This window comes from Plectrocnemia conspersa, unplaced genomic scaffold (genome assembly GCF_051122295.1).
Source record: "Plectrocnemia conspersa isolate PC_06_02 unplaced genomic scaffold, ASM5112229v1 ptg000001l, whole genome shotgun sequence".
Classification (NCBI taxonomy): domain Eukaryota; kingdom Metazoa; phylum Arthropoda; class Insecta; order Trichoptera; family Polycentropodidae; genus Plectrocnemia; species Plectrocnemia conspersa.
The window spans coordinates 8972933-8994930 of NW_028277165.1; the positions used below are offsets into that span (position 1 = coordinate 8972933).

At 27.8% G+C, this 21998-nt stretch overlaps 1 protein-coding gene across 1 annotated transcript in view; it reads left to right on the plus strand.

Annotated features, from left to right (window-relative positions):
• Positions 1 to 14065: 14065 nt before the first annotated feature.
• Positions 14066 to 21998, plus strand: part of LOC148238712 (uncharacterized) — a 48550-nt gene continuing 40617 nt past the window's right edge. Inside the window, exon 1 of the mRNA XM_088197393.1 lies at positions 14066 to 14315. The gene's annotated coding sequence lies outside the window, so the exon portion shown is untranslated. The remainder of the gene's footprint in view (positions 14316 to 21998) is intronic.

Genomic DNA, 21998 nt, shown 5'->3' on the forward strand with positions numbered 1-21998 from the left:
GTTTTAACATTAAATTCCACACAGAATTTTACTCAACAATGACAAACAGATCCCGTGACCAAGCAATTATGTTTAAAATTATAATGATTGCACAAACCATGTAATAACACATCGTCCAAAATAGTGGATGCTGTTCCTGAAGATTTTTTTTAGTTCCTGGAAAAAGATAACCTTGAACATTTTAATATATTCTCGTTTCGCTTTTTGAAACATAAATCCGGGAAGTCATGATTATACAAATTAAATTAAATATAAATAAAAATGACCCACTAGTCTTGATACGTTAATCACGAACAAAAAACTACTCTTTTCTTCGGAAATAACACGCGCTAGAAAAATCCCTCTATTCTGCACATACTACTATTGTTATTCTACCCTTTAGTTATCGATCGCTAGAGTGGCTATCTAGACCTTTTTTTCTTTTAAGGTGTGAACACATTTTTTGTCTAAAAAGAGATCCAATTAGCTCGTAAACGTCATCATCTGCAATTTACTAGAGCTGTCCCAAACATGCGTCTTTCATATCGTGTGAATGAGAAAAAAGTGGTGCGATCCAAGTTCGAAGTTGAGTCGGCCTTCTCTCGGTTGTGGTCCAGGTTGAAAGTCTCTTGAAGTTTGAGTATGTGTCAAACAAAATGTCGAAAGGAAAGTGATTTCTGGTTGCCAGGGTCTTAGTATTTATATTTACCCTATATGCCCCTCCATTGTGGATTTTATGGTCCGCCCCTTTTCAATGGGACGAATAATTATACAATAGAAAGGTAACGAATTTATTTGAAATAAATTGCCATTGCCCGTAAGGTTGCGCGTTATCTATTCTCAAAGTAAAAAATATTTAATCCTATACGATTTATCATACGTGCCTTAATTCGTTAAGTGGTCTCCCACGATGCTTCATTCTAAACGAAACAACCTATTTCAGTTGATTAACATGACAAGTCAATATAGTATAAATTAGGACATGTTTCCACTCAGAATTATATAAATTGCTCAGATGAACGAGATCTGGAATGGACATTGGATTTTTCCAGTTGTAAAATATATAGGCAATTCCAAAATCGTATAATTTAAAACTGCACTTTATAAAATCAGCGCCTGTATTGCCATCCATTTAATAATAAAAATATGATAAAGAAATCTTATATAACTCAGAGGTAATATATAAAATAGATTTCTATTCTTTTAAACTCATTGTCCAAACTTTAGTTCTCATTATGCTTCGCCCAAAGGCTTAATCGGAAGCAACTAAAATCCCATAACCTTGACACGACATTGAGCTTTCACAACACACACATAATGAATGCAAACACAATTAGCTGTCTATGGTGCTGACTGGCCTAGTCGAAGCCTCGTCAGAAGCGCGACGCCGACGCCGAGCAACGGCCGCATTTTCACGGGCCGCACGCCGCTTCCGGCCTTTCGTGCACTGCGGTCTTTGTTTACCAGTAAACAAAAACGTCTGGCAGACTGACCGAACAGTAGACGCGAGACGGGCGCCTGTACGTTTGTCCCGACGATTGTGTTCTTGGACCGCAAAGTGTTACCATGTGGAAAGATCCAAAGGGCGAAAGTCTATCAGTTGGATTTGAGATATTCGCGTAGTTCAAATCGGTGAGTGATTTGTGATTTGGAACATTGTTAAGTAAAACACAGAGCTTTCAATACACATGATCAGTATTGGTATCTTGTTTAAATTTTAAAAAAAATTGAAATAATAATAAATAATATTATATACGTCCCTCGATTTACACGGTAAATACGTTCCAAGAAAATGTGATTGGTTGATGGTTATATTATAAAAATTAAAACCCATGGAGCTCAAATGTTAAAAAAAAACAATATATGTACCATGAAAAATAAATTATATGTATGCAGAAATAATATTTTTGCCATCTAAACCATCAAAATTGACGGTTTAAAATATCTACCATTATCAGAAGAGATATTAAAAATTCTAATTTATTTAAAGAATACTTCTTGAATTGTGCAACTTTGAAATATGCATCTATAAATCTAATTTCTATACAAATTTCTTCATATTGTATATAAATATTTCTGGTAAATTTTAAAGCTTTTTTATCATTGAAATTAATTTTGTATTAGATTGATTTACTTATTTTATTAAATTTTTAGCCATCAACAAATCTGGCTCTTTAGATTTTGACTAATAGGTTTAAATTTTTTTTAGCAGTTAAATTCTCGATAATATAGTTGTTTAAATTTAATAAAAAAAACTGTAAATGACTATAAATTTATGCTAATAATTTAAGCAATATTTTTATCTTTTTATAAATTATTACCTTATCTTTTCATGAGTTATTTTTAGACATTGAAATTGTTTAAGAATGTTTGCAAGCTAAAAAACAAAAAAATATAAAGTACTTTATTTTTTAAAATAGCGTTAGAATAAAATAATTAGGATCGATTTTTCGTAGCTTTGTTTGTTCTAAACTCAGATATGCACTCGTTTAATCAAAGTCGAAACAGAATTATTAATTTTGAATTATTTGGTGAAATTAAATTTTCCTTACTAAAGTGATTTAGTACGACCTATATACCCTTAAGAAATGAAGAAAGTCTAACTACCCTTTTAGTCCTCGATTATTTGACCAATGTCGATGATTTGGAGCGAAAGCAGACTTTTTGTTATTGTTTTTTTTTTTTGCGGTTGGTTGAAAATTTTAAATATATAGCATTATTATTGTCCGAAAAAATCTGAGCATATTTCAAATAAATATGAAATGTAAAAATTCACAAAAATTAATATCCTTATATTATTTTTATTATTATAATTATAATTAAATTTATATTATAATAAATAAAAATTAGCTTTTTATTTTTTTAAATAAACTACCTTACTAATAGTATACTTTTGTGCACAAAAAAGCTAGTAGTTTTCGTTTACAATAAGGTTTAAATTTAAATTTTAATAAAATAAAAAATGTTTAAATACAGCAGATAACTATTAGATAATCTCGAAATAAATTACGTTTTTTTAATTTAAGTTTCAACAGTCAGTCGTGCATTGTCTGTTACTACTTACGAGTACGTGTTTTATTATATATGTGTCGGTGCACATCTGGATTATATATTTCGATGTTTAAAAAAACAATTGTGCTCTAAAATTTACGATTGCAGAACTTTTACCAGGTGAACAATTTATACGAACATATATGAATTTCTGAAAAAATTGAGTTCTTAAAATAAATTGGCCACTACGGCTACTAAAAACATTTGTGAAGTCATAGGTGATTCAAATAGGTTTTAAAATTGATCATTCAGGACTATACTTGATATCGGAAATTAACAAGTGTAGTCCTGTATGTACAAAGATAAACGATATTGTTCTGACTGCAGGAATGGAAGCAAATTTTATTCAAACTATCCATGAGCTACCTGAGAAACTAGTCTAGACCGATTTAACAGTGCATAGAAAATTGGGAAGGCTTCACAAGAGCTTCTGATTCGAAGCTGGTTGCCTTTTCTCGAGTTTACCTAGTATGTTATTGAGTTTCTAGCTAAACTAAACTACATTTATATTTACTCGTAAAAATAATGAAATCCGTGAAAATAAAAAAATCAAGAATTCTTTCTCCTCGTGTTCTCATTGATAAATATCAAATGGTTAGATTTTTATAATACTGTTGTATCTAAAAGTGGTATTCCATATATAATCCATTTATCTTATGGACAATTAACATATATTTTTAGTTACAATGACTATAAACCTGTCTATGTTGTCGCTATCCTTTAGGGATATATGTACATTTTCGTACATATCACTGACAGCTGTTCTTAGACACCCAGATTACGTACAGTGATAAATTGTAGCATTCTAGAGGAGTATACAATGAATAAAACTACGTCAAAATCGGTTTAACCAATCTCGAGTTTTCATGTAAAATACAGTCATATATAAAGGCCAGTTCGACAAACTACCCTTCAGTTTTTCCGACTTTCCCAACCCTTTTCAGATGACAACTTAACGTTTCCTTTGTCCCTTCTACGACCAACATATAATTATCTCCCCCACATACATTACAATTAAGTAAATCTGTGTGAAACACACGTTCAATATATATATATGTACATTACATGCATATACACATGCTCCGACAAAATCCATATAAATCTCTCGCACAGTGTTGATATTAATAAATCACTCTCTGTTATTAAACGAGATTGTATGTATAATATGTATTGCAATTTACTTAACTTTATAGCTAATGTAAATTGATCGCGTATCTAGAATATAATTTTCTAATAATAGACGATCATATTACAGAAAAAAATCAATTATTTTTACATAATTTTAATATAAAAATATGATCTTTTATTTAATATATTCTGATATTTATTCAGCTAACTAAGGTGTGTCTGAAAACGTAAATATTTAGCTACTATATGGGTAATATAATTATATATCGTCAGCTTAATTCCCATCCCACGTATTCCATCTTATGATTAACGTTTCATTTCATTCAATAATGTGTATTACACTGAATCATAATATAATTTTACTCTGACATATTCAATAAAAATAAGTTGTAAGTAAGCTGTCTATATTATAAAAAATTGAGATAATCTTAAATTTGTATTAATTTTTTTAGATGAATAAATTAAAATATTTTGCTAAATATAATCATACTACAGATGAAAATATTTTTAATTATATAAAAAAGTTCATTCAATTAATTACTTCTGAATTTGTTGTGATATCAAATTTCGCATAAACAATTGAGATAAAATATCATCGTTACCGTTTAACATTTTAATTAACTCAAACGAGAATAGGATATTATTATAAATAACTTATAAATAAATATATTTAATACTAATGCATAAAAAACATTTCATTGGCATATTCACAGTTTATTTTGAAAAACTTAATAATTACGTTCAGAAAAATATGTTTATTAGTAAAAGAATAATGTAATTATTGAATATTTATTTTATTTAAGAAACATTGTAATATTTTTATAGCAAAACGCTTTACTACTGTTACTTTTATTGAATCACAAAACAATATTAAAAATATCTTGCAAATATTTAGTTACTAACTTAAAGTAGATCTAATAATTATCTACAAATTTTAGTCTAATTTAAATTAAAAATAGAAATTTATCTTGCATTATTTGTTTCAAGTTTGATACTGCCACAAAGTCCAAAATCATACTTTTAAGTAATATAATTTTGATATAAATATAGTATTGTGGTTAGCTTCAACAATGGCATTTATAAATCATACAATGATAATGGCTTAGTATAACAGAATATTAAAAATCGGCAGAGCACCTAAGCTTGCACAATAGCCACACAGACTTTAAAAAGCCGTAAACTATTATAAATAAATTACCACAAATACTTATTTTTTACATAAGCTTTAAAAATTTTTAAAAATAAACTAGCAAATATTGAAACTAAATATTATGTATTTCATATAAAGAAATTATTTTGTTCTGTATTTACTTACGACAGAAACTACTAACAGATGCTAAAGTCATAAATTTACAATTCTAACATTTTGTTTTTGACTTGGAATAAATCAGAATTCTGCCAAACTTGCAACAAACAGAGGTACGTCGTTACGACCCTTAGTTGAAATGTAATTAAAATATCCACCTCCTATTAAACAAAATTCTTAAATCTATATTGAAACTCTTTAGCTTATTTATTTTTAAAGTAAACTCCACTGTCCAAATAAATGTCTGGCAAAAAGTAATATAATTTTTATAGGTAGCTTAAATAATGGTTTTTATAAATCATCAAACGACAATAGTTTGGTTTAGCAAAATATGATCAATCGGCAGAGCACCTAAACTTGCACAATAGCCACATAGGTCAGTCGTTTTAACACAAAATAAAAGTTTCCAATTCTAAAAAATAAACGGTCTAAATCAGTTTTCAAAGACGAGGCTAAAATCGTTCGAATGCTTTTAAACACTTTCAAGTCATAGGCGTTCAATCTATAATAATAGTCAAGTTATGACGTTTACAAATAATAGAAACAACAGTGAACCCATGTTAAAATTCTGAGATGAAATACTTATTTGGCATTTAGCTACCATAAATCCCTCTTACAACTTTTTATTAATGAAATTATGATATCAGAAAATTCAAAGTACAAAGGTTTTCGCACTAAAATGTCATAACAAAGCTTGTCAAATACTTTTTCACTATCCATAAAAATATTATAAATATATGAAACATATCTTTTCAACTTGTATATAAACTAGATTCCATTGTGTTAGTATCATATATAATATAAATTTAACAGTATACAAAGCAATATTAAACACTACCGTTTTTGGGCGACCGACTTGTGGAGATAACGTCTCTTTTTGCCCCTTGACATCTCGGATAACGTCACAGAATCCATTTACAAGACTCGTTAGCAAATCTGGCAAATGAGATTTGTAGCTTGTGGTATGGTCGAGCAAAATCGGGAAGAAAGTAATCCTTGTTCCCGACGGAGCAAAAGCCAATGTTTCCAAGTACGGGATAAAAAAAATTATATCCGAACATGGTATTAATAATCAAAATATTTGCGATGTAATCAAATTTTAAAGGTATTGTTAATTTGATACAATACAACTGTTTTTTCTAATTCTAAATTTAACATATATTTTTAAGCACGTTTACTTATTAATTTATTTTTATATTTTACTACTAAAAATATTTTTTTAGTGTTTGTTTTTACCAATAAATTAAATTCGCAAAAATGTCAACGCAATGACTTATTTTAATTTCTGTGGATAATTTAACTTAATTTTAAATTACAATTTTTTTTTTAATAAAATTCTTCGAAAATCGTGACATTTTCTTAAATCAACATTGAACTTTACTGGTAAAAGTCATTTACTTTAACATATATTTAAAACTAGTATTTTTTGCAGGACTCTTGAGCATATTTTTACAAAATAAATATACACTTAAATACTCAATAGTATCACTTATATTCCTACATTGTCCATAATAAAATTGTAGAAGATTAGTATTTTGTCGTCTCGAAGTTTATCGATAAGACACTTTGTATACTATATAAAATCTCGTTTATTCAATATTGAAACTAAGTTATACCTCAAAGAGTGACCGCGAATCGCGGCGTCGTAAATTTTCCATCAACGCCAACTAGCTGTCATTTTGACAGTTAATTCTCAAAAAAATTGCGCAACTCATCCAGATGTTTTTAGCGTGTTTTTAAAACAAATAAAACATTCATCGAAGCAAAAATGCTTTCGGCTTCTTCTATATAAAAATCTCGCACGGGCCATAAGGCGATTGCGTGTCGACCGAAGTGAAAATAATCTGTCTAGTAAATATTAGCTCGGAGAATGTAAATAAAACCGTTTTATTGTTCAGTGTGTGTAATTGATTAATTTAGTATATCAGTTAAATCCGGAGTTCGTTAATATTGGATGAATTTATTGTATTATCGCTACGGGCCGCAAAGCATTTGATAAATGCTTGGCATCTTTGGGGGATTAAGGTGTTGTTTACCTGTATTATTTAATCATGAATAAGAAATTTATTTATTTTTTTAGCTTAATATAGCTAATTTTTACACAATAAATGGAATTTACTTGTGTTACAATAATTTTCATTATGATTAAGTAGTTAGTAATCAAATTTGTTGTTGAAATATCTGAATATTTACCATCAAAAATCTTATTATTGCTTTTGGCGTTCTCAGTTGGTAATAAAATATTTTAAGAAATAAATATTGAGAGAATTGTAAAAATACTATTTTTATGAAAAAATGTTATTATTATTGCTCGAAATTTTGTGTTTTTAATTAATAAGTGATCGACTCAAGAATTTAAAATCTATATGAGATTCTTATATGGTCACTACACTTTTATTTTATAAATAACAATAAAATAAGTTTTCATTTCTTTACCACAAAGATAAGATAACTTGTTTTTTATGTAAAAATAACACGTTTTTAGACAAATTATTTGGTATTCGTTTTAAGTGCTGTTTTTAATTAAAATAAAATATGTCAAAAATTTGCAAAATTATTCTTTAAAATACTGTAAAAGTAATTAAAATATTTTCTGAAAACTTAAACAGCTAATGGTATTCATAATTTGTATATTTCGAAAGTGTCGATTTGATCAATTGAGTCTTTCTTATATAAACAATTTAATTGAATAATTTATTGCTAAGTTGTAAAAAAAAGTTTTTTCGGTAAATTGCGACACAACCGTGGAAAACCATTTAATAGCTTAAGTCTCATGGTTCAAGTCAAAAAAGGATTAATGTTGCTTTGAGAAGAAAACCCGTGTATTTGGGTTTATTTTCAAATGGCCGTTCGTAATTTTTTTATCGGCCAACAGCAATTTGATTTAAAAAAATCGCAACCATTCTTTAATCGGTCGTTTTACTAAAAAATGGTTAGATATCAAAATTTACCTAGCATTTCCCTTCTTCTTTTAGTATTTCTTCTCAGATTTCACCTCTTCCACTCAGATATTTTACTGGCATCTACACTTAAACATCTGTTCTCAAGAACTTAGACTGCAACTTATCCAAATATCGCAAAAATCGCCGCTTCTCCCTTCGCATCCACTCAATGTCAGAAATCCAGAGCAAACCCACTTCAGACTCCTGCAGCCTAAAAACACCTTTTAATTGTTGCGCAGTACTTTTTATTATCTAATATCAAACGCTGTCTTCATTCATAAAAATAATATTTTTAAATTTATTTATAATTTATATGAAATTATTTTTATGTTAAAAAATACGGAGCCTATTTACAGTTAATTTTCAATGTTGTTATTATATTTCTTAATAGTCAGTTTATGTTTGACTCGTCCATCTAGAAAAGCATTTTTTCCCTTCAATATTCACTAATTGTTATAGATTTGTTTTCTATTAGTATCAACTTAAAAAAAATATTTTACAATTAATTTAGCCATATTTTATTGTACAGGAAATACTGCATAAATTTTAAGCTCAATTTTCAGCTAATGTTTATAAAATAATTTAATTAGAATTTTCTCTTAAAAAAGTAGTAAAATTCAAACATATACTTACAAACAAATAATTAGGTTTTTCTAGTATCTGTAAGCTATTGTTTTGAATTATTATAACTAATAACTATAGCTAAAATCTGATACTATAACTGACAATGACTAAATTGACTATAGCGAATAAAAATCTATTGCTAGATTTAAAATGCTCAGGAAAATTATAATATAGCTTTAAAAATAAATATTTATTAAGCTTAACGCTACTCTAATTAAAAATGTCTTAATAACAAAACAATGCAAAGTTAATTAAATATGTTGGTATATCAACAAAAACCATATACAAACATAACATAAGATTAGATTTCAGTACCACACCCAGAATTGCACAATAGCCACCTAGAATTTACAAAGGCAGCACTTACCATGAAAACTCTTTAAACCCTTTTCTTTATGAGCTTCAAAATCCGTCTAATAAAAACCATCAATATCTTAATTATCCTTGTAATAATCAAACGGCCATTTTCACAAACGGTTGGATATAAAAACAAACGTTATTGTCTCTCTATTTATGCATTTCTTTCGTTTGCTCAAGCTATCCTGAAAAAAATAAAAATAAAATTTTTATATATGATATATATTTATGAGTCATTCAGATATAATGAATACCTACAATTGTTTTCGTATGAAAATCGGTGACTATTAAGTATCTATAAAATTAATTATAAATTATTAGGCGTATTATAATTTATAATCAATAGATGTCACATTGTAAATAAAAAAATCAAGTATACTACGGCGGCTTGAACTCGAGGCCTTTGGGTTAGCAGTCTAGACCTTACGGACCTAGCTTTTCCGACCTAAATACATATAATATAATATATCATTTATATAGCATATTAGTGTTACGTACATTGGTTGCATTTTTTTATCTGTATTTATATATATTTTCCTATTTCGTAGATAAATATTATTTTGCTTTCGATTATTTAATGTTATTTTTTCAATAAATATCTTTGCTGTGATGATTTTGGAAAAGCGCAGTTCAAATTCAATTTTTGAAAACCAAATAAAATTCTAAAGAAAACTACCAAACAGATATATTGTTACAAAGGGACATTGAATTGTTTTCATCGTGCCAGAGCATTCAAAAGCTGTGTCGTAAAACCGAACAATGTCCGTAGGCGTAGTAATTCGAGACACTGCTCAAACTTTTTGTTTATCTCGGTTCAAATCTGCACCGTGACTTCACAGCTCTGAAAGAAGATTTTTTGTAAGCTGATATCGTGACATGACTTATCTTTATTTATAAAATAGCTCGATTAATTTACTGTAAATATTTGTATAAGAAGCGTTTTTAAAATAAATTAATTATATTCTTATATCATTCCAATGATTTAATTGTAAATCTATTTTTAAAATTAAAATCGCTTTATTAATATCGCAGAATAATTTTAACTCCAAATTTAAATTACAAACTCTTGCAAAAAAATAATAATTTAAATGAGTTTTTAACGAGTGGAATTGCCAGTTTTAACTTCTTACATCTTAATTGTTATACTTTGACTTAAAAATTATTAATACATACGCTTAATTCGTTTTATTTTTAGGCCTTGAATGTCTTTCACAGTTAATTATGACTAATTTATTCGATTATTCTTTTTCACAAATTCAGCTTCCTTTAATTAAAAAACTTTTATTATTATATTTTCAACAAAGAAAACCTCTTTTAAAATGCTCAGAAATTAAATTATCGAACATCGTATTAAGATTGATTGCTTGAGAAATGGTGAGACTATAAATAATAGATTGAGTACATTTTTTCGTGCTTATGATAAACTAATAATATATTATTGACAGAAATAGAAGCTATTTTCTTGAGTCGCTCTTTTGGAGATGTGATATTTTTATACAATTATAAATATTTATCAGAATGATAGAAACAAAGTACTAATAATGTGTAATTTTTACAATCAACTTAAGTAACCAATTTACATTTATATTATATATATCTTGATTGGGTTTATTAAGTAGTAAGTGCATTTAACTCGGTTGTAAATAATAAATACGCTTTGCCACTTGATCGTAAATTTTCAAATTGAATCACTAGTTTTAAAATATAATTAGAAAATTATTTAGTGTCTGAAAATGCTACTGATCGACCATAGGTCACGTAGTCTACTGTATTTCTTTTGAACAAAAGTAATTTATTGCGCGAGCTTTTCATTCAAAGAATTCGGTCTAAGCTTTTAAGAGGGGAGCTTTGTCCGTTAGGTCCAATAAACGAATTATGATGGTCATGTGTGTATATGCGTGTATTATATTGTCGAAAATGAAAATTCCCATGCGTGACATTCTCGTCATTTGTGACGCGTGAAAGACGTGGGTGAAATTTTAATGAGAATATCCCCGCTTACCAAATATTCGCGCGTTGGAATCTAACGGAAAGATAGTTGAAAAATTCGGGGAAAATTTGACGCTTATCAATCTTTGATTTGTGTTATTTTTATCAAGTGCATTTGAACATCTGTATTGTATATAAAAATGGGAATAAATTTATCTGTATTTGTGATGTGTTATATAGAGAAACATTGACTCAATAACGATTCGAGGATCGCTAGATTTTTAACCTCTTATCGCAATACTATCGATGCTATATGTAAATAAATTGTGTATAAAAATCTGCCGATAATTATTCAAAGCACAAAAGACACTTAAAAATATCATTTAATTAATTTAATAATTTTCGTTATACAATCGTTAAATATATCTTAGAATGAAACAATTTTTATACTTGAGCAGCACAGGTCTTTTTTTCACTAATGCTGCTTCAAAATTCATGCTCTTTTAAGTGTAGTTTTTTATTTTGAAATACGAGACATTGTGACACTTTTTGTTTTCAAAAAGAATGCTATCTTCGAAAAACATTTCTGAGTAGAATGTATATCGGTAGTATCTATTATGACCGAAATACGCAGAATTCGTTCGTTGAACGAAACAATGTTGGAAACACCACCATTTATTATCTCAAAAACAGGTATGCCTCTCATTTTCGTTTTTGTATTTGTTGTTACAAAACGCAAACATTTTATTTCAGTATTTTTTTAATACATATAAGATATTCTCTATGAGCTGAAAATAGCTCATTTTAAAAAAAAATCAATATCAGATATGTACAACTTAGCTTGATTTAATTAATCATCGCGATATTTATTCGTGAGATTAGGTAAACCGAATCTGTGATGATCGATTGAAAATATAATTATATGGTATCTTCCAGCCACAATAGAAATTTAAAAACACTAAGTTCCGTATGGGATTCGAACCCGTGTCTTTCAGGTCAATAATCGAAGACATACCACTCGTCTATCGTGCTAGTTAATTTAATTTATATGCAAATCCTCCCAAAAAAACGCCAATACAGATCCATTCCTAATGCATATCAAATTCTCTTTTGTATGTACAAAAAATCGATGAAATTATATATTTAAAATGTTCCATCAAATTTGCTTTTTTTTTAATTCTGGTGATTTTAAAAAACTGAAAAGACACTGATTAATATTTTATAAAATTAAAAAATTATTGTTTATATTTATATATAAATAATTATTTTTTAATTATATAATATTTTACAGGCAATTTATTGATTTTTTGCATTAAAAATCATGAAAAAAATACGAATATATTCGAATATTCGAATACTTCGTCCATTTTTGGTTCAATATTCGAATGGTTTAAAACTATGAATAATTGAGAACTCTTATGCAGACGTTCGTTAACCTGTTAACACCAACTTCATAGATTTTCAGTATTCATTTGATCGTGTAAAACACGTTATAGAGGGCATATTATAGGACTTTTAAAAAAACTGTTTTGGTTTAAATTAGCAGTAATAATCATTGAAAGAACTGTCCAACAGTGATTTGTTAATTTTCTTATTATTTACAATGCACAGAGTATACATAGAAACCATATATAAAGAAGCACTCAAGGGGCAAATAGGAATTAAAATCGGCGGTGGGACAATTAGTTACATTCGTTATGCTGATGATACGGATTGAAGACCTTTAAAGATTCTTGGATATTTTAAATAAAAAAATAATAATAAAAGGCTTATGAAAAAACAGTAAGCTTAAAATTATACGGATATAGAATTGAGAAAGTGACGCATTTTAAATACCTGCATTTGGATGAACGACGAAATGGATCCAACGAAGAGTCCGCATCAAAATGTATAGAAGCTATTTTTTAATTTAAAGCTCTTCTCACAAACAAGCACTTACATCTTCAAACTAAAAATAAATTCGTAAAATGCTATTGTATAGATGCGAGACCTGGACTTTAAAAATTAATACAACTATAGACTGGAGATTTGGTTTTATATGCGTATGCTAAAAGTTCAATGGACTTTGAGAGTCTTTAATGAGCAAATTCTCTTCATGATAGGATGCGATCGAAAACTTATTTCAACCATCAAACGGAGGAATATGAAGTACTTTGGATACATGATCCAAGATCAGAAATATAAGCTTCTATTATACCTCAATAATGGAAAAAATCTAAATAATGTATTTTAAGAAAGAATATGTTTTGGTAAGAAACATCGAAGATGACAACTGAAAAAGTGTTTCGCTTAGCAAAGGATCAGGAGGGTTACATAGAAATAATTAACAAGATTAAAAAAAGTACTTTTAAATATGTGGATGACATAAACATAACAGTAAACTCGATCAAGGCACTAATTAAATCATATGTTCAAAATAAGGATGATTATTAAGTAGCCGGTTATAACTTGACATGCACAAAATTACTCATCCTAAACTTGACGCCAAAGTATCTGCAATGAGCATCTCCAGACGCACCATTGCTCTCGGAAGCAATAGCTCGCACCAGATGGACAGTGGATGAATGACCGTGAAACTTTCGGAAGACAATCGCATCGTAACGTCTCTCTTAGATGAAAATAGCGTGACGATGTGCTGCTGTTGCAGCATACAAAATAAAAAGGGGGAAGAAGAAGAAAGCGAGCCACACTTTGGGTAATAATAGAAACAACACATACACACACAGCGGAACGGGACACTTTTTTTGGCAGACGTGTCCGAGAAAGAGCCGCAGCACCCAGTGTGTCCGGAGCGTCCGGAACGCAGCGCACGTGGCACGCGACCGTTCCGGAACGGCCTGACACCGTGCCGGAAATGTGGAGAGCGAACCGCTTCCGGCCCCGTTGAACCCCCGAACGAAGCTCGAAGTGGAGCTACTCTAAAGTGAAGTTGGCCAAGTGTGTTGAGAAGAAGAGATACCGAGAGTTTTGGCGCAAGCTCCGTTGCAAACCGATAATAGGTGAGGCTCGGAGATTTTGGGGGTTGTGTTTTAAATTGTGTTTTAAAGTGTCAGATTTACATACCAATTATACTTTAACATTTAGTGAAATAAGAACAAGGGTGAAATATGTTTGGATGATACATGCAGCTATTTTATGTGTACTTTATAACATAATAATGGTATAATTGTAAATTATTTACCTATATTTTTAGATTAAAATAATCGTTTTTCTAAATATGAAATTCTCATATTTGCAATAGCAAATAATTATAAAAAATAATATCTCAGGATTTGACAACTCTATTGTCACTTAAAGCAACACTGCCAAATTTGTATCTAAATATAGAGCATACGTTGATGGCCTGAGAAAAAAAAAACAGTAACATAAATATAGAAAATCTTAGCTTAGATGATTAATTAAATTATATTAAATAAAAATTCGTCCTTTAGTACGTAATTAGCAGGAAAAAATCATTTATAAATAAAGTTTTTCATCAATAATTGTATTTTTATAAATATGTCTGTTTTTTGTCATAATATCGACTTAAATGGAAGCTTTTTGTTGGTTCTAAGACTGTTGATAAGATTTTTAACCACTTACTAGCAATATCCCAAATTTGCACGGTGCAACATTAGTTAATTTTTTTACCAAAATTTTGTTTTATAAAACGTTTAGTAGAACTCAAAACGAATTATATCCAATTTGTTTATGATCTTCACACAAAATACTTCTTTGATTGACATTTGTGTTAAACACCAATTATCTTATTGACAAGTTGATTGTTATAAATTCCTTCAAAACAACTGCTAGAAGTATTTTTGTTTGTTATTTTATAAACACACTAATATTTGTGCACATTATTTAATTTTTTAGACTCTAAATAATACATAAGTCGATTTTAATAATTTTTCCAAAATTTAAGCTGTGGTAGCACAAAAAAATAACTAAAATGTATGTATTGATACAAAGCTTTTACTTTATTTTTTTAATTACAACAGTTAAACATTGAGGATTGGTTCACCACACCCTATTACTTAACTGCCTTTTATGAAAATAATTATGAACAGTGGATTTTTGTAGATTTTTTTAAGATAGTGTTTTATTTGGAATATAGAAATTATTGAGTCATTTGAATTTAATTATTTATGCGATTATTATAACATTAGTAAATCATCTCGATTTTTAATCATAAGACTGAGAATGATGTTATTATAAAAATCATTAGTTTTGATTTCTAATAGATATTTACTTAAAATAACACAATGGAAATAACCAAAATGTATGTTTCACAAAAAAGTTACATATTATTTTTTTAACCGTGACAGTTTATCATTGAACTTACTAGAAAATGGATAATAATTTATAATTACCTAATTGTCTTCTGTAGATTATTAATGGACAAAGTTTTTTTACATAAAATTATTAGTTTATTTAAATTAAATGTCATGTATCAGTGATGCAACTATTATTATTGCATAACTACATCATCTAGATTCTTAACTATGAGATCAGGAAAACTGAGGAAAATATTATAATTATAAAAAGACACTAGTTTTCATCTTTACTAATTTACCTGTATTAATTCAATAAAAAATACCAAAATGTATATATTATAAAAAATGTTTTAAAAATTGATTCAAAATTATCTTTTATTTTTTTTAATTATATCAGTTAAACATTGAGGTTACTTAGAAATTAATTGTAAAGTCTTATTACCCAACTGAATTATTCGATAAAACTGGACAGTGGATATTTGTAGATTTTTTAGTCATTCGAATTAAATTATATCCCATCGAACTATGAAGCGATTATTATTATTATTAAAACACATTTATTAGCATACGTAAATCATCTCAATATTTAACCATTAAATTAGGAAAACTAAGGTGAATGATTTTATTATAAAAATCACTAGATTTGCTTTTTAATAATTTATATAAGCAAAATATATGGCATATAAAAATTGAATTATTAATATTGACCGATAAATACATTGTTTTATTAAAAATTGTAAATGACAATATTTTCTAAACACTTTTTTTAAATATAACAAAAAATGTCTTTTCACTTATCGGGATCTTAATATATGATTAAAAATTGTTTCATATAACATAAAATACAATTGAAAACTTTGTGATTGACGCCACTGGTAAAACTGATTACAAAGCACAGTATCAAGATGACTTAAGATCCACTATCCATGGCATAGCTTAAAAAGTTGATCACCCTGGTATCTGGCAGACTAATGTATTTGCTCAGAACCAAAAATGAATCGACAATGTTTATTTTAATAATCCATGCCATTCAATAATCTAATCTTTCTTGAAAATTAGTTTTATTTTGGTTCTTAAAAACGGCGTTATCTCATTTGTTATTACGTACTAACAGTGGCCACGTAAAATGTTATTATTTAATATTCTCTCTAATAAGTTTGACAAAAGTACGATGTACACAATAGCTTATTGCATATAAACTAAGCTCTTCGATCATTACTTGCTTCTTATGCTGTAGCGACAATCCAGAAATTTAGTCACCGTAATAAAATCTATTTTTATAAATTCAGTGCTATAACTCATCGAAAAACCTTGCATATATTTATAAAATATTAGTTTGAGTAATAAATCATTGTATATTTTGACGAGCCCGCTAGTGGTTTACCAATGCTGATTTTCTGCGTTACTAAAATTATATATACAATCCGTCGTTGAATCAAATTACTATAAACCTATGCATCTATCTGATGATGATCTTAAATATACATATATATATATAAAATGTTAAGATTGTTTAAATCAATTTAGTATTGCATAATACGGCCGCAGCATTCAACACTACAATTAAAAGTATATTACCCGTATAGTAAGAAAATCGCGATGAGTTAGTACTCAACCTATTTTAGTTTAAGTTTTGTATTGAACGAGAAAACGGTTAACACTCCAACAAATTTATTTTCATTGCATACACAAAAATATAAATCGCTGTGATTCGACGTTATATATTGGCCTAAATGCACGTTCAAAGCTTACGTTTCTAGTTCCTACGACGTTTATATACCGATAAAAGACGTGAAAAATTAAAACGAGTATTAAAAATAACCAAGATCACAGCCAGAAGGTCAAGTATGTACCTTTATTAATGTTGATGTTGACACTTTTCCGTTTCGAACTTCCTACATAATCATAAGACGCTCCATTAGCGTCGCCAAAGAATGCTTTGACTTTTTAATCCACGACTCACATCTCTCATTTGCCAAAATATTTTATTTAGTATACACAGCTCGCACAGTATACATATATATATACAAAATTTATTTATAACGATGTGATAATTAAATTTTAAACGTGTATATACATATTTAGAAACATTAAGCGCTCGTTAGCCAGCGCTCCAATAATTAAAACGAAAATTCGGGAGCTTTTGATGAAAGTTTCCATAGAAGCTCTTCGCGAAATCATTAAGCCAGGCCTTTCAATTTCATAAATTTAAATTTTCAATAATGAATGAATCCTTGGACATGTCCGAAATAAATTGTACATTTTGCTTAATATATAAAGATTGAGATTCGCTGTGTCTTCAAAGCAGTTACATTTTACGATGAAACGTGCATATTGGTAACAAGTATATTTAATACATTACAGAAAATTTAAGTAGCTTGTGTTTTGAGATGTTTGATTTATGGTATAATGATTGTGTGTATGTTTGTCTGCCAGAAACAACAAAAGTACTTCTCTGGTATAAAGTTACACCCAACTAGACTAATAAAACCCCAGTTTAATATGCATATTTTGACCCTAAGAATGTTAGCTTAATTCTTTGAATAATAATTTATTTTATATAAACTAAAAGTTGACTTGTTACATACACAAATTTTTACAATAATTATAATGAAGTAATTTTAAATTTTAAGCAAAATAAAAATTAGAAATAGTCTTTTAATATAAAACAGATACGAAATAATTGTATCCCTACTACCATTTATAAATATTTAGATTTTTAATTTCCTGTACTTTTTGTAGGAATCTGTTGTTTAATGAGGTAAGATATGAAGCAATTTATATCATACATAACATTCTTTAAAATATCGGCAGCTTTTGTTGATAAAAGCTTGTGTTCTGAATTTAAGCATTTTTTAAATGGCTTAAAAAACTAAACTAAAACCATTACATAATATTTTTTTGCAATTTTAAAATTGACAGCGTTAAAAAATACCTTTGATTTGCTTAATCTGTAAAATAATTGGGTGAGACATTAATTAATTTGTATGAAATCTTATATTATTAATAAATGTAATGTGATTACATTCTGAAAGTCTAGGAAAGCTTTATTATTTAATAGTACTTTAGATATAAAATGACATTGTTTGTATTAGTATTTATTTAAAATGTGTATATATTTTACTAAAAAAAAGTATTAACATTAATAATTTATTTTACAAAAATAAAAAATATTATTTACTTATACAATAAATCAATTTATTGTATGAGTAAATTATAATAATTATTTTATTTTTTAATAATTATAGATTATAAGCTACATATTAATTAATAACTTTTTTATAAAAAAACTTTACAGTATACAGATTTTAGAAATATAATATCAAACATATTTATTTATTTATTTAGCTTAATAGCTAAATTTAACACCAAACAAATTTTATTTAAACATACATACAATATATAACATAAGCAGAAAATAGAAAAAATACTTAATATTAAATTTAATTGCTTAATGCATGAAGGTGTTTTTTTATTCCATTTAGGAAACGCGTTACAGTTTTATTTTTTCAGATTATCCTAGAAATATTATTATATAAATTCACACCTCATTACATAATTACCTTAGCCGTACTCGTTTTCTTATACCTAACTATCCCTAAATTTTCTCTTTTTCTAGTAATAAATCTACATATATACATCTTCAATTATTATTAATACTTTTTTCTGTATTTTCTAACTTATATATTATATAAACACTATAATATTCATATTGAATATTTTTTAAACATTTAACCATTTCAATCTATCAACCGTACTTATACAACTAGTAAATCTATATTATATATTATTATTTATTTTTCTATAATAGTAAGTCTTTCGTGTTTATTTCTTATAATATGCACAATAAATCAGTCGGTGACTAATAACTAAAATAATAAGGTTCAAACCTCATATAGACCCTAGTGATTTTAATTTATATCATATATATAATATTAAAATTAAAACTATTATATGATTATAATTTAGATCAATCATTACTTTGATTTTCCTAATTTAACGGAATATTGTGATTAAAAATTAAAATAAAATTGATTGAACTAGATTGAACATAGTGATATCTATTGATTGTGAGTAATTAAAATATTTTATATAATAAAATAATAAATAACACTTATTTACAGTTTTCTGTCTGATGTCTTACTTAGTAGTTGTTGATTGTCTTAGCTTACATATTTCAAGTTACAAAATAAAATTTACAATTAATAAAAATACAGAGTATTGTTGATTTTATAATTTTGAAAACTATAGAAGTAATCAATGCTTTTATAAAAAGTAGCAAAAATCTAGAATACCTTATGAAATAAATTTAAGAATTAGGATTTATATCACAAATAGAATTATGATTTATGGCCAAAAATAACAGATTTTTCTTCTTTTTCCCATTATTGCATATTTCAACTTTAGCAAACAAATCCTCTTCCTTTTATATTTTAGAAAGAAAAAGTAATTGCTAGTACTGATTTGATTTCTTTGACATTTTTATTATTAATTTAATGAAACATATTATTTTTTTACTAGTGTATGCTTAAAATGTGTTGGTAAATGTTAGTGGTTGTGGAAAAATATTTTTTCGTATGCTTCATGCTTTTATCATATATAAAAAAAAATTATTACATAAATATAAATATTTTATTACACAAAATATATTCCAAGATATTTTACCTTAGTCTAACAATTTATTTCAAATCTCCAAGATTTGGCATAGTACTTTATATAGCATAACTTTTTCACTTTATTTTACAAAATCAATAATTGGACTTATATTGCTGTGTTTTGTATCTAAAAAAAGTTTGCATATAACTATGCAATGCAATGCAATGAAACTGGAAATAGTATGTGTATCGATTATACATACGTTCAAAATAGATGCATATTTGAGAATTGTAGTATTTAATTCTTAAAAAAAAAAAATATTATATTGATTAAAATAATATTGTGTAATAAAACATTTTCTTTTTTCTCGAAACTATGAGTTTTTAAATAGTGCTCTATTGTCTCAAATTCTAGCGAAGCGTTGTACTCTTTGATGTTAAATAAAATTCAGAACATGAGCGATAGCAAAATGAGCGATAAAATATCGATGATACTCTGCTTCATTTTGCGGAGCGCGTATCACTTTATTATTTTATTGCCAATTCACATTTTGTACTATTGTCTAAAAATGTAAATGCATTTTAATAGGAGCGTTCGTATTCTTGACGTAGCGTGTGTTCAATAAAGCACTTAGTTTTTGTAGGGTGGTTTTATTATTTCGTCAATGCTCAACGATTTTCATGTGTGAGCTTTAGAAAGTCGCGATTGTGTCCCTGATTCTTTATCATTGTGGCCAAGACATCAGCGCTCAAGAATTCTACTCTTACACGAGCCGTCAAGCTTGTCAGATAAACGATGTTTTCAACAACAGCTACGAGGCGCTGGAACAATATATGTGGGACGTCATTTTGTATTATATTTAATCGTAAAAAATATTTTAGATATTTTGTAAAAAAAATCATTATGATGCATTGGAGAAAGCTATCAAATCTTGGTGGAACTCAAATAATATTGCAATTGCTTGTTTATACCTAATGTATCTGCAGCTCGTCAAATTGTGACATAAACATTGTATGTGTGTTGCGCATGCGCATTAACTCAAATCAACCGACCGCATCAAAGAGCGATAAACCGGAGGCGGATTATGACGTATCAAAGAGCTTTCCCGGATTTACGGGGTGACAATTGCCATGGCGAGCATATTACGACAGTACATTATGTACGTTTTACAAGCACGTTTTTGTGAGGAGGACAGAAAAATGAAATGTGTGTTTTTCTTTACTTTTCGCAATAAAATATTTTGCGATTTTTTTTATACGCGACATTACTTTAAATCACGATTTTTGAACCGGTAATCTTAATATGACTTTAGGCTGCTTTCTCTCTAGATTTTTAATATTATGGATACCTCCCCCAAAGAATTTATGTTTTATAAAGACGTAATCTTTTCAAAGCTTCTAAAATGCACAAATTATTATTATTTGTAGATCATTTTAACGATTATTTTGAACAAACAAAAACGCGTTTGAAAAGTAAGACCACACTTTTTTACAAAAATAAAAAATACCTCGTCACCAAACATTTGCTTGAATAATTAAAAATATTAGACAGACTACCCAATAAAACATCCATCCCAAAACGATAATCAATCAAAAGTACTGTAAACTACTCTTTGTTTGGAAAGGATGCGCGCAAGATCATGCTGCCCAGCGCATAACATTATTATTTTTCTCTCTTCGAATATTTCTAGTGCCTGGGACGTTTTTTTAAAGCATAAATACATTTCGTGGGTGTACCCAAAAATCAATGCAATTATCTATCTGCTATTCAATAGAGCTGCCTCAAACCAGCATCATAAAACATGTGACATTTGATCACAGGAGACGAGAA